Source organism: Amborella trichopoda, chromosome 1, assembly GCF_054954075.1.
Source record: "Amborella trichopoda isolate Santa Cruz 75 chromosome 1, AtrichopodaSantaCruz75HAP2 v2.0, whole genome shotgun sequence".
Lineage (NCBI taxonomy): Eukaryota > Viridiplantae > Streptophyta > Magnoliopsida > Amborellales > Amborellaceae > Amborella > Amborella trichopoda.
In genome coordinates, this window is record NC_142336.1 from 14,483,085 (window position 1) to 14,498,324 (window position 15,240).

The window sequence follows — 15,240 nt, forward strand, 5'->3', positions numbered from 1 at the left end:
GGGTTTGTCTAAAGTTAACAACCCATCAAAATACAACGGTTTAAGTTAGAAGGGGTTGTGATGGATGTATTTATCAAAACAATCATTGTTTTTTTATTAAAAATTGTTTTTAAATAGGTAACTTTACCATTAAACAATGACAATTTTGAAATTTTTACCAAAGTACAATGGCATTTTGGAAATTAGTGTCCTAGATTGTCTTTTAGCTAAAATTTCAATTTTATCCTTTATGGAGATGACAAAAATATCATTTATCTTGTAGTAATATTTATAAATTTGCCCCAAAAAGTAACGTTTTTTAAAAAATAGACAATAAAATTAATAAATCCACCCTTCACAACTCTCTTTATCTAGAACCTTTGTAATTTGAACTGTTGTGAAGTTTAGAATATCCCATATATATATATATATATATATATAGTTTATCTACCGCAAAGGTTAAATTAGAAGGGGATGTGATGGGTGTAAATATCGTTTAAAAATTTATTTTAATAGGTAATTTAACAATTAAGCAAAAACAATTTTGAAATTTTTACAAAAGTACAATCGCATTTTGGAAGTTAGTATTCTGAAATTTTATTTGTAGAGTGCTCTTGTCTTTTAGTAAAAATTTCAACTTTACCCTTTATAGAGTTGACAAAAGTACCCCTTATCTTGTAGTAATATTTATAAAATTGCCCTTACTTAATGATGAAGATATCACAAAAAGTAATTTTTTTAAAAAAAATAGACCACAAAGTTAGTAAATCCACCTGTCACAACTCTCTATATATTTAACCTTGGCACACTAAGGCCTAGATTCATGTATTCCGAATATTTGAGGCATTGAGAGTATACGTTTTGAGAGTGTGAACTCTCAGGGAGGTGTGAGGGTCACCTCCCAGTCAGGATTATTGATTAGAATGCTTCATAGTTGATGTGATAAGTCAGGGCTTGGAGAATCCAATCGAGAATAATAGAACTCGAGTATTTAAAAGAATATTCGTTTTGAATAGAATGGTCGGCTCATGGGAGATGAGCCCGTATCCTAACACAATACCGTTCCATGGCATGTGCACCCACAATCGTATGGGGAAGGCACTCTTCTATAGTATTATCCGACTTAGAAGAGCTATTGCACATGTGCTTTGAGATGACCCATGTATTTAAGTAGGAACATGTCCCACAAGGGTGGACCAGTAATGCATTGAACCCCTGGTGACGGGAAGCTCTGGCTCAGCAACTTTAATGTGACCAATTATGTGTCTCTGTCATTGACTGTGGAGCATAGGTTCATTGAGTCGGCATGAGACACCAGTAGAACGTCATTCAGGTTAGCTCAATAGAAGACTCAGACTACGGTTATAAGTCCAAATATCTCATTTACCTTTGGCCCATATTAATCTAAAATTGATGAGAAAATATTTTATATTGATGAAAAATTGTGTAATAATATTGAAAAATTATTTAGAGAATTTTTGGGATTTTGAGAGATTTTTTTTCAGTTTTTTTTTAAACAATAAAATTTGATTTTCAAATTTGTTTGACATAAGTACGAAACAAAGACATTTTATGGAGATGCCACATGGATACCAAGTGGTCATAGGGATGCCAAGTGACACCCCCACCTCTCCACTCGTGGATGACATCATGCTAATGCATATTTATGTGGGGACCTATTTGTCATTAATTATTTTATTGGTATTATGGTATAACATGTTATGTTGTTTTTTAAAGTGTTATATATTGTTATGACTTAAGTTTGATTTAGTCACAAATTTTTTTTTTTTTGCTCTTATATGCCATTTTTGACATTTGTGAAGTCATGGAATTTTGAGAATTGATTTAATTCATATCATTATCTACATGATTTTGTAGCATGTAAGTATATCTTATGTGGCACCACCTTACGGGCTTGACCCATTTGAAACTTTAGTGTTATTAAAATCTTATTGGTAGTGTCATAAGATATTTTATTCATATGTGTGGATGTCCCATATTACCTTTATGTCCATATCCTTGTATTTTATTGACTCTCACAAATTATTCAAAAATCATGGGCATAAGTGTAAACATGAATTTGGACTTAATGGGAAATAAAACATGGAGCTCAGAGCTTCAGGGTAAAATGACTTAAATCTAGATTTTAAGGAGTGAAAGGTAGCTCATACATTGTTCTTAGTGATAAGATATGGATGAGTGGCTTGGATAAAAGTTTCTCATGCATCAACGATCAAGATAAAATCCATCTCTATGATCTAAGTATAAAAGTAACTTATGGACAATATGATTGAAGATATTTCTGATGATTGTTCTAAACAAGATATAGACATTCTGGAGTAAATATTTAAATAATCAATTAACACTGAGCCTGCTGAAATCAATAAAGTAGGATTTGGGATTAAAACTAGACCAATAGCTCCTATAAAAATGTATTATCCGAGACCCTCTCCTGTTGACATCCAACATGAAGGAGACATCCTTATGGGATCAGCCATATATGATGGTGAAGCAATTGTAGAATGGAACTTAGATACTCTCAGTGAGTACCAGACTCTTACCTTGCTTAGACATATGATGATGTATACTACTACTAGCATCAATAATGGAAACCAGGACCCGGATACTCTCAGTGAGTACCAGACTCTTTCCCTGCTTAGACATATGATGATGTATCACTTAGACAGAAAAGAATTATATTCTAACTACTAAAAAGCAATATACGAGAACCAGAGCAATACAACCTGACCAAATACAGATGGTACAGGTTACTGAATAGGAATGTGTGAATACTCTAATATATACGATTGCCCTTCATTTTATAGGGAATACTAGTATACTGACTCAAAGACAGTCAGATCTCTTACAAAGTCTCAGATGTCATACCCTTTCCTATTACAAATGGTATAAAGATACCTTTACGTCCAGACTTCTCACAGTTGAAGACTGTAAAACTAGTTATTGGAAAGGACAATTCATTGCTGGACTTCCTAGATTATTTGAGGAAAAGGTCAAGAATAAACTAAAAGCTAAAAATAATGGTGAGTTGAATTATGATCTTTATACTCTAGGAGAATTGTCTGCTGAAGTTTGTGCCATAGGCCTAGAAATATGCACAAACGTAAAACTAAGAAAACAATTAGAAAAACATAACCTAACAAGAAGAAAAGAGTTAGGTAATTTTTGTGAACAATTTAGTTTTGAATTTATAAAGACAAAACTCCACAAATCTCAAATTGATAAGAAATGATCAGTTAAAGCATACAGGAAAAAATCTAAAAGATTTAGAAAAAAATTTCAAAATAAGAAAAGGGTTGGTATTGAGGAAGATAATAAAGAAAAATCTCACAAAAGAAAATCGATCATCTGTAGAAAATGTGGTAAATTTGGACATCTTGTTTAATGTAGAACCAAAAGAAAAATAAATAACTTTAACATTGATGAGGGCCTTAAAAGACAACTCGGTCAGGTTCTATTAACTTCTGATAACGACTCAGACTCTGAAGAATCTATTAATATTGTTGAAGATTTAGACACCTCTACTGAGGAAGAATTAGACAATAATTCTGATTGCCAATGAGATTATTATAAATCAATATGTCTTATGAATGGATTAGAAATTAATAGTTTTACTCAAAAAGAAAATCTCATCCTGGATATTATAGACAAAATTGAGAATCCTGTTGATAGAAGAGAAGATTTACCTACTTATATTTCTAAGTTAAAACCTAATGAAGAATTCTCTGAACAAAAAGACTATTATACTAAACCCAAGTATGAATTTAAAAATATTATTAGTATAATAAAACAAAAATAAAAATCAAGAGGAACTTCCAAATATATTACTATGGAAGAATTAAAATATAAAGTAAAAAATATTAAACAAGAAATAAAACAGCTTGATTAAGAATTGAATAATTAGAAACCCCTCAAACAAGAGGAAATGAACATGTTATCTCACTTGTGGATGAATTTGAAGACCTTAATATCCTTGAAAACAATCATATATCTGATAAAAATCAGAAAACCTTGACATATGTCAATCTAGTTGATAAGGTTATATCTCAAAAATAACATACTTGTGTCACAATTATTGTTAATAAAGAATTCAACTTCCAGACTATCGCCTTAATTGACTCAGGCACTGATTTGAATTATATTAATAAAGGTCTTGTACCTTCTAAATATGTTTATAAGACTACCCAAAATTTGAATATTGTTGTGACAAGAGAATAATGATCAATTATAATCTTTCAGATGCATCAGTCTGTAACAATGGAGCATGTTTTATATTACTATTTATAATGGTAAAAGGATTATCCCAAGCTGTCATACTAGGGACACCTTTTTTGAACCTTTTATATCCAATAAAGCTATTGGATCATACCGGGATAGAATCTGAAATTGATGGTCATAAAGTGAAATTCGAATTATTAACAAACCAAAAGTAAGAGAAATAAATTAGGTTCAGAATCAACTAAAAAATAAAAAAAAGTTTTTATTCTCCCTCAAAGAAGAGATAAGTTATAAAACCATAAAGAGAATATTAAAATCTCCTAATATTCAAAATGAAATTAAAATATTTCAAGATAAGCTTGAAAAAATAATTTGTGCTGATATTAATAATGCCTTTTGGAATAGAAAACAACATATGGTAGAATTGCCATATGAACCAAATTTTGATGAAAGACTTATTCCAGCAAAATCTAGACCAATTCAGATGAATAGCAGACTATTGGAAATCTGAAAAAAAAGAAATACAAGATTTATTGGAGAAAAATCTTATAAGAAAGTCATACTCTCCTTGGAGCTGCCCAAACCTTTATGTAGAAAAAGCGATAGAAGTAGAAAGAGGAGTTTCAAGGTTAATAATCAATTATAAACCATTAAACAACGCATTGAGATGGATTTGGTATCCAATCCCTAATAAACGGGATTTATTGAACAGATTATTCAAAGCTACGGTTTTCTCCAAATTTGATATGAAATCAGGATACTGGCAAATCCAAATCGCCGAAAAAGATGAGTACAAAACTACATTTACGGTAACGTTTGGACTTTATGAATGGAACATAATGCCTTTTGGATTAAAAAAGGCTCCTTCTGAATTTCAAAATATTATGAGAGAAATATTTAATCCATACGCGATTTTTAGAATTGTTTATATCGATGACGTACTGATATTCTCTAACTCTATAGAGCAAAATTGGAAACACGTGCATCTTTTCCATAAAATTATTATGCAAGCTAGTTTGGTAGTTTGAGCCAAAAAGATTAAACTCTTTCAAACTAATATCTGATTTCTAGGACATAATATTTCCTAAGGTACTACAACTCCTATTGATAGAGTCCTACAATTTGTTGACAAATTTCATGATGAAATCAAAGATAAAACTCAATTACAAAGATTTTTAGAATCGCTTAATTATATTGCGGATTATTACAACAATCTGCCAGCTGACTCTAAACCCCCTTTTCAAAGACTTCAGAAAAATCCACCAGATTGGGAGGAGCAGCATCCTCTCACCATAAATTTCAGACATAGGATTTAATAATGCAATACAAGATGAACATTCAGACACAGGATTTAATAATGCAAAGAAACAAACACAAGATGAACACAATAAGAGAAACAAAATACAATATTATAGCAATAGAATAGATGATTAATAATAAAATTGAACACTTCACGCAGTAATATTAACAATTTGGCAGACGACTTAAATTAAGCAGTGGTAATAACTAGCAAATAAATGCAACTGTTTCGGGACGTATTTCGATACTTCAGAAACAATCACACATGAATTATACACACTCTGAGATATTACAGGGACTCAAAGCTGAAACTGAAAACTAAAACCAAAGACTAAATACTCTCCAACACAAGATGCCTTCGAATAAGGCATTCTTCCCTTTATATAGAGGGATGACGGACTTCAAATTTTTTGTCTGAGGTCAAGAAAGATGCTTCCAACTGGGTCTTCACATGGTTTTTCATGAGAGATGAAACATAAAGGTGTTGGCAATAGACAGGCAGCCAGTAAGTGGTTACAGGAAAAGTTGCTACAGTGATTAAATATGTCGGTAATAGACAAGTGGCCGACAAGGGGTAAGTGGCTACAGTAAAAGCTGCTATAGTGGAGATTCTCTTCCTTCGGCTTAAATTGTTCTTTCTCAGGCAATAATTGAACTGATGGTGTAAGTGCTTCCGTCAATTAATGGACCTCATGTCCTGGATCAGGTTGGAGTCGGGCCGGCTCTTTGTTCTTGCCTTATCGTCTGATAGGAGTAAGGACTCCATAGCAGTCATCTTCATTTTCTTCAGCATGGTCTTCCTCCTTATCTTTTGAGGAGGTCAAGGATATATCATCTGGCTCTTCTTCATTTAGAGCTGATAATACTTGCCTTTTAAGTTCTTTATTTGATTAAGAGCTTGAAATATTCATCAATTCTATTAGGATTTGGAGTCTCAAGATTAGCTTGTATAAGCTTTTCAAGTTTTATATTTTGTGGGTGAAGATAAGTATCTTCGCATGAATCCCATCATTTTATCATAAATCTCCTCTTTAAATGAGGGAGATAATCTCATTCATTATTATTATGAGTTATCATATATTCCCATCTTAAAATCCAAGGTATCATATATATTGCTGTAAAATACATACATATGTCGACTTGATTTATTCTTTTATTCGAGACTTGAAAGAGCTCATATGATTCTTTTGGATTTTCTGGATAGATGTCTGAAGTAGGTCCTCAATATAACATCCATCTTTTAAACCATTGTCGAAATGCACTTATTTTAGTGCTTAGTCGGAATTGTAAAAACCAACTATGGGTCATTTGAGGATATTGAGATAGCAAGACTACATCCCAAGCTTGTATGTAGTCATAATAATTGTAAGCCCTGATTTTTAGGGTTCCTGCAAGATATTTATGTTTTAGGGGATCAAAGCCCCATTCTTCATATGTGATGCTCTTTAAGATCATAAATTTTGAATAGCCAATAATTTTGCTATTCCTATTATAGTGGAAAATTCTTATTGACTCTTATTCGGTCAATATTCTCTCATAATATTCTCAGGTTTTGTATCCTGTTTTAGGATGCATATTATCTATAAGATAAAGATCAGCTACTTGATTAGGCTCTTTTAGAGCGTGCTTATGTTCAATGGGCATTATAGGTATTAATGCCTTTTCAATATAAGGTGTTCTGAGCTTAGTATTTGAGCTTTTAGCCTGATTATAAGGAGAATATCCATTCTGATTTCTGCTGCTAGATGCATTAGCCTCTATTTTCCTTCGAGTGTCCCTGTAAGAACTTACGGGTTAAAAAGTCAGGCAAGGAGTTAGACTCTCCCTTATATATTCTATAATAAAATCAAATGAGGAAAGAATGGCTTGCTATCTGGCAAAATTTTGTTTGGATGCGATGTTTTTAACATCTTTGTCAAAATATCTTTGGCAGCTTTGTAATCTACTCTTATCAGAAATTCTTAGTTTAAAATGTCACTTTCAAATTTTGTAATACATTTGACAATTAAAAGAATTTTTTTTTAATGGTTGAATAATTTTGTTGTGCTGAGTTCCAAATTCTCGAGGTATATCTCACTAATTTTTCCTTTTCAGTTGGTTGAAATCTTTGTTTTAAGATTCCACCATAACCGAGCTCAGAGGCATCTGTTTTAATAATTTTGAAAGCTTTTGGGATCCGATGTTTCATGTGGTTCAGCTGTGCCCAACGGCGTTGATTTAATTTTCCGAATCCGATGGTCACGACGCGATACCGCAGAATGAGGTGTGAAAAGTTTAAAAATTCGACAAAATCAGCGCTGTACGAAAGGCACTGACAAAGGTAGGCTCCCTCTAAAGTGTCTCTCTCCTCTTGCTCTCCCTATATATTCTCTCCTCTAGCGGCTCTGAAACTCCTCTCTCCTTTCACTGCACAAAATGAAGCTCATCTCTCCTTGCGCTGCTGTCTTCTGAAGTTTCTCTCTCCCACAAAAGGCATCCACAGATCTCGCACAGAAGGGTTCCCTTATCAAGGTATGGGCTCTCTCTCGGGTGCTTCTATTTCCATCTCTCCCTCTGGTTTTTACTCTCAAGTTACACCAAAACCCCCAAATCCCCAAATGTGGAATATCTCCCTCTGGTTTTTACTCTCAAGTTACACCAAAACCCCCAAATCCCCAAATGTGGAAAACCCAATCTGAGCAAAAATTGCTATAAAAAAATCTGGGCAAAAAATGTCCCAAATACAATGCAAGTTTACAGTAATTTTTTTTCAGATTTTGTGCTTGTTTCTTCAATATCCCAAATACAGAGCAAAACCTTGGGGGCTTCTATTTCCATCACTCCCTCTGGTTTTTACTCCCCCAAATCCCTTAATAAGGATAACCTAATTTGAGCAAAATTGCTATAAATAAAGCTGGGCAAAAAATGTTGCAAATACAAAGCAATTTTACAACAATTTTTGCTTAGATTTATTGCTTGTTTCTTGGATATCCCAAATACAAAGCAAAACCTTGGGGGCTTCTATTTCCATCTCTCCCTCCGGTTTCACTCCCCCAAATCCCCAAATGAGGAAAACCCAATTTGAGCAAAAATTGCTATAAATATATCTAGGAGAAAAAATGTCTCAAATACAAAGCAATTTTATAGCAATTTTTGCTCAGATTTTGTATACAACTCACAGGAGCTGATATAGTCTCTGAGCTAAGGCAGTTTTTGAAGTTATTTACTCTTTGTTTGCATTTCTCAAAGAAGCCATTTATGATATTTTTGGAGGAACTTCCTATTTACCTTTTGGTCGTATTTTAAAATTAAAGAGAATTCCTCAAAAAAAATTGTCATGGACATTCCATTGTCATGTGATAAGGTTTAAAACTTGTTTGGATCTCTTTTCTTGTCCAACTTGTTGCTGATTCTTGCGTTGGTTGTTTAATGAAATGGAAATATTTGTTTAATGTGGGGCTGGTAAATTTTTATTATTATCACCACTTACAGGAATTGATAGGTTTCTCTTTAACAAATGAATTAAAATGGGAAAAAGTTTGGGAAATTGACAGGTTTCTCTTTAACATTGAAATTAAAATGGGACAACCCAATCTGAGCAAAAATTGCTATAAATCAATCTGGGCAAAATGTCTCCAAAATCGATTGATCTTAAGTAGACCTTTCTCTCTTCCTTGCTTGGTGAACTTTGATTCATCCTCTAGTTATATCACATGGGGCATACATGCTTGCCAAGTTACTAGATTTCGAGGGGTTGCCTGTAAGTAACATTTGATAGAGCAATAATAGGTTCAACATTGATGTGTCTAAGGTTTAGCATTGATATGTCCAACTCTCAAAGTTTGCATCATGTGCTAGGGCCTGGTGAAATTCCAAGGATAACTGATGCCTATATATTATGTTTGGAACTTGAAATGAGTGGAGTCAACTGAATTTGTGATACACCCATGCTATTAGATTTTGTCTAAGGTAAATGGTCTTATTGTATACAATCCTTATTTCAGTATAATTGTAGTAAATTCTTTTCCAAGTTGGGTTGAGAAAAATATGATTGGTATTCTTATGATGAAAGTTTAAATACATGTATTTTTGTAGTTTGCAGTTTCACGTTGGGTAATTTTCTATAGATTGAGATTAGATGATGAAGATCACATTTGCAGTGTCTTATGGGTAGATTCTACATCTAGAGTTTCATACCAGTGCTTTTCTGATGTGGTTATCTTTGATACCACATACAAGACAAATGTGTTTGGTATGCCCTTTGCACCTATATTTGGTGTAAATCACCATTTCAATTCAACTTTCTTTGGATTTGCACTCATATTTTACGAGAAGATAAAATCATTTATATGGGTATTTGAAAATTGGTTAAAAGCTATGGGTGGACAACAACCAGGCGTTATTCTCACTAATCAAGATCATGCGTTTCATATGCAGTAAGCCAAGTACTTCACTATTGTAAGTGGCACATATTTGCAAAGATCAAAGAAAAAAAGTGTCATGTCTTGCGTACATCCTTCTTATTCAGATACCTTTAGGAAGTGTGTGGTTAGCCCAACAATTGAAAAATTTGAATCAGGTTGGAAATCAATAATTGATAATTATAACCTCAAAGACAATGAATGGCTAAGTAGGCTTCATGGTTGTCGCATGCAATGGGTTGATGCATACTTAGCTGGCACGTTCACTGCCGGTATAATTTCTACTCAAAGGAGTGAAGGGATGGATGCATACTTTAAAGCATACTTGGTACCCACAACAAGCTTGCGGACATTATTAGAAATTGTTGCAAAAGTCAAAGTTAAGAACGTACTAAAAGAGAGATAAAATGACTTAAAAGATATTCAAACTATTCTAGTCTTACGAACAACCACTTTCATTGAGACACATGCTTCCAAAATCTATACTCAAAAGATTTTAAAGATATTTGGGGAAGAAGTGGCTAATTGTTTTAATTTTATGAGGGAGACAACTGAAGACAATTGTCAGGTTGCAACCTTTAAGGTGGCAGTCCCGGGGACTGGAACTAAATCCTACTTAGTGAAATTCAGTTACCATGACAATTCTGTTTCTTTCTATTGTCACATCTTTGAGAGGATTGGCCTTCTTTATAGGCATGTACTGAAGATTTTTATGGTGAAAGATGTGTTTGAAATCCCTCCATAATATATAATGAAGTGCTGGACCAAGGATGCAAAGAAGGGAGTTTTCCTTTATGACATAGGGAATAAATTCAAGTAACATCTGAACTACTACGCTCCATTCGATATAATGAGATTATGTAGGTAAGTCGATCCTTTCTCAAGCGTGCTTCACAAAGTGTAGAGGGCCATGAGTTTGCAATGACCATAATAAAAAATGGAATTCATCAATTTGATGAAAAGATCATGTTCAAGAGAGGCCCACAGGATAATGCTATGATCCATATCAATAAAGATGTCAATTCTGCTAGTTGTAATAATCATTGTCGTAATGTCCTTGAACCTGCTCGAGTACGGACAAAGGGACGACTAACCACTAAAAGAATGAAAGCTCAGTCTGAGGGATGGGTGCAGAAAAAAAGGAAATGCGCAGTCTGCAATGGTAGTGGACATGACAAAAGGCACTGCCCTTTGTACGTTTGTGATAGGTACAACTACAGACCTTTACATTAATTTGATTTGCAATTGTATTATTTTCATTATTGTTGATATATTTGATTTACAATTGTATTAGCTTCAATTTAAATGCTAACATATGAATTTATCTTCATCTTACAGTGCTAAGGACAAAACACGTCGTACACTTCGGATCCATAAGATGGCAGCAGAAATCGAGAAGATATAAATTCCTTGAAGGTATTATGTTAAACAATACCTTTTTTATGATCCATGCATGTTCTTATCATCTTATATTTCTAATTCTTCTATAAAAGATTGGAGTTTATATTTGCTGATTATTTAACCCTATCTTTTTGCAGATTTTGTGCCTCAGAAAGTGAAAGTTGTAGATGCGTTAAAGGATAACCCATTAGTGGAAACATGAGGCAATTGTGTTTTCTGCACCTTTAAGTAGATTAAAAGAACTCAATTTAAGAATTTTAGCATCTTTTCGTGGCTATGTACATTGAAGTCCCGAAATTGTGTAAATTGGCTTGGAGGCCAAGTTTTTTATTTTTAGGAGAACCTATTGGTTTCAAGTCTTGTTTTTTTCCTCTTCCTTCCCATGGGTGTGTTGAATGCATATGCCAAGATTTTAATTGCTTCTCTCTCTATATCCAATGTGTTGAATGCTAAAGTTTTTCTTGTAGTATGTATATACTTATTTTTCATATATGGATGGAGATGAATTCCAGAATGTGTATGGCTTTTGTTGTAGCATGTATGTACTTCTCTCTCTATATGCAATGGTTTTATGTTCTTTAGTTTTACTTGAGATAGAGAAAGACCCATTTATCACTCTTATGTTGCAGAGACCCATTTTTCTTAGAATTCTCTAGAGGGGGAAACCCCATTGCTCTTCATTTTTTTTAGTTTACAGCTTGTGATAATGCATGGTATGAAGTTGAGCTCAGAGAAAACCATATCAGGAATATTTTTTGTTTTTGTTTTTTGAAGACAGTAGATATCTGAGGTTTAATATTTTCAGATGTGATATTCACTGGTTTGGCGTGTCTTTCTCTCTCTATTGATAATATTTTCCATTTACTCGGTTGGGTTTCCTTTGAAACCATTTTTGGAGTGGTATGATTTGGAATGTATCTCACTCTATATATGGATTTGAACTTGTTTATCTTTCTTTCTTCTTATTCTTCTTTTCTTTTCTTTCTTTCTTTCTTTTTTTTTTTTTTTTTTTTCATTTTTCAGTAGATTTTTTGTTTAAGTTTATTCATTTTTCATAACCAGCAGAGAAATAAGGCACAAAATTCCTAATTTAATCACCATGAGGCCTCTGATCGCAGAGGGCCTGTAAAGACTTTTATCTAAATAAGACCGAGGGAGTGTCGGGGACCATAATGGCAATGGAGATTCTATTACGGAAGACATTTTGGATGCGGCATTAACATCATGAGTAGTTGTAATAAAGGATCGAGTTGGTTAGAGTCAGTTTTCTACGTAATTCGACAATTCAGAATAGCATACGACGTTGTAGATTGGGATGCTCTCAATGTATGTAGATAGGACTAAGTGTGGAGGTGCTGTGCAAGTGTGTGGCTAAAGCTAAATTTTGATTAAAACTCATTTTGTATTCTGAAACCTTTAAAGCTTGGGCTTGCGATCAGAGGGGGTGGAGCTGTCAAGAAGCATATACAGGTCAAAGTGCATAAAAGGAACATTCCTTAGCTTTCCTTAAACCTTTGAGTGCTTCATACGATGTGGCCAATGACATTTCCTTCCGTTTCTTGACATGGAAAGTTTTGCCATACCAATGACATGATGAACTCGACCGTTTTTGATAAATCTAAATGTGTTTTGAAGCGTTTGATACCTTTTCTAGGCTAGTGGCGTATTGTTTAATCTAACTATCGGCAAAGGCACCTTATGATATAATCTGATCTCATAATTAAAATAACAAATAGATAAGCTAGAACTTACATGTGATATTAACGATATATGTACTTGGTGCAATAACAAGTGAATCTTTTACTTGGTTCTTTTTAGCAGAGAAATAAGGCAACAAATCCCTAATTCAATCATCAGGAGACCCTCTTGAAACTCAATACAACAACTCTCAAAACATATTAGATCATTAACGGACACATTTATTCTCACAGATCTACCCAAAGATGCACCAAACAGGTGAATAATAAAATATCCAAAACAACTAGGCATCACTATGCTAATCGAGCTACAATTCTGAGGCATCAAGCCAAACGTTTTAAAAAAGAAAAGGTCTGAAAATATTACAGTAGAATTAACTACTGCAAACTCAAGTAAACACAGTTGAAGCACCAATACAATAAACAAGCTCTAAACAATACAATAAGTTGAAGCATCAATACAATTGCTTTAAACAAGCTGTAGGATACTTAGTGTCACAATCCTTCTCCAAACAAGCACTCAAGAATAACTCTAAAAAAATTAACACGTAATCATTCAGCTTTCATCACAAACACCAAAACCACAAAAAATTAACACCTGGTCATTCAGTTATCACCATTCAAAGCACTTAAGAATATCTATGCTGGAGCACTACAAAACTCAAAAGTATACTAATTCATTCACGATGTAGTATAAGCAAGTAAAGTGTTCACCGTTCAAACCACAAAACCGCCAAAAATTAAGTGTATACAATTATAAATATGTAGATACCATAAAACATGCCCCCATTCCTTTTACAAAAAAAAGGAGGGCAAACATCATTGTCATAAAATTACACATATGAGAAAAAAATTTTGAACGTCTGCTTTCTCAGGGACCATAGCAACAGATTTGCGCTTCTCTTTCTCAACATAGATGCATCTACTCCATCAACAGTACAAGCATATGGCCTTTAAGACACGAATATTTTTACTACATGCTTCCTTTCTTCACCTAGAATTTCATCATACCACTCTAGATAGCGCATCCAACCTCATTCTAGTGGTTAACAAGATAAGATAAATGTGTGTTAGATATATGCTTACAATGGAACACAAAAATGCTTCGCCTTTATCTCAATGAAAGAATATTAGCCTTCCAATTAGAGCATTTATAGAAAGCCTATTGTAGTTATCATGCGTCTTTGATGTAAACACACGCATCTGACCACATCCTAGTTTGCGTTTACAAATCTTTGGAGGGAATTGGTTGTCGAGATCCATTCAATTAAAATGATCAGATGAGCTCAAATGCCCTATTCTCACTCTATTACAACTATGGATTGCATCAGCCAATGAGGTGAACATATGCAAAGTATACCTTATTAGAGAGCAGAGGAAACAACAAATAACAAAAAATACTAGCATGACATGGATTCATTACCTTATCTTAAAAAGGAAACTCAATCTCGAACTCAATATAATGAAATATGAGAGAAAATAAAAGATAGTACACAAAATAAGGAAAAAAAAAAAAAAACTACGTTATGTATGCATTCTAATAGTAAAGGTTGATATAGGGCTTTATATATCTCCAAACATAATATATAGGCATTAGTTATCCTTGGAATTTCACCAGGCCCTAGCACATGATGCAAACTTTGAGAGTTGGACACATCAATGCTAAACCTTAGACACATCAATGTTGAACTTGCTATTGCAGTATCAATTGTTACTTACAGGCAACCCCCCGAAATCTAGTAACTTGGCAGGCATGTATGCCCCATGTGACATAATTAGAGGATGAATCAAAATTCACCAAGCAAAGAAGAGAGAAATATCTAATTAAGAACAATCGATATTTGGGACATTTTTGGCCCAGTTTTATTTATACCAATTTTTGCTCATATTGGGTTTTTCCATTTTAATTTCATTGTTAAAGATAAACCTATCAATTTCCCAAACTTTTACCCTTTAAATTTCATTGTTAAAGAGAAACCTATCAATTTCTACAAGTGGTAATTATAAAAAAAATTTAACAACCCAATATTAAACAAATATTTCCATTTCATTAAACAACCAATGCAAGAATCAACAACAAATCAAATAAGAAAAGAGATCCAAACAAGTTTTAAACCTTCTCACATGACAGTGGAATTTCCACGACAAATTTTTTTGAGGAATTCTCTTAAATTTTAAAGTAAGAACAAAAGGTTCATAGGAAGTTTCTCCAAAAATAGCAGAAATGA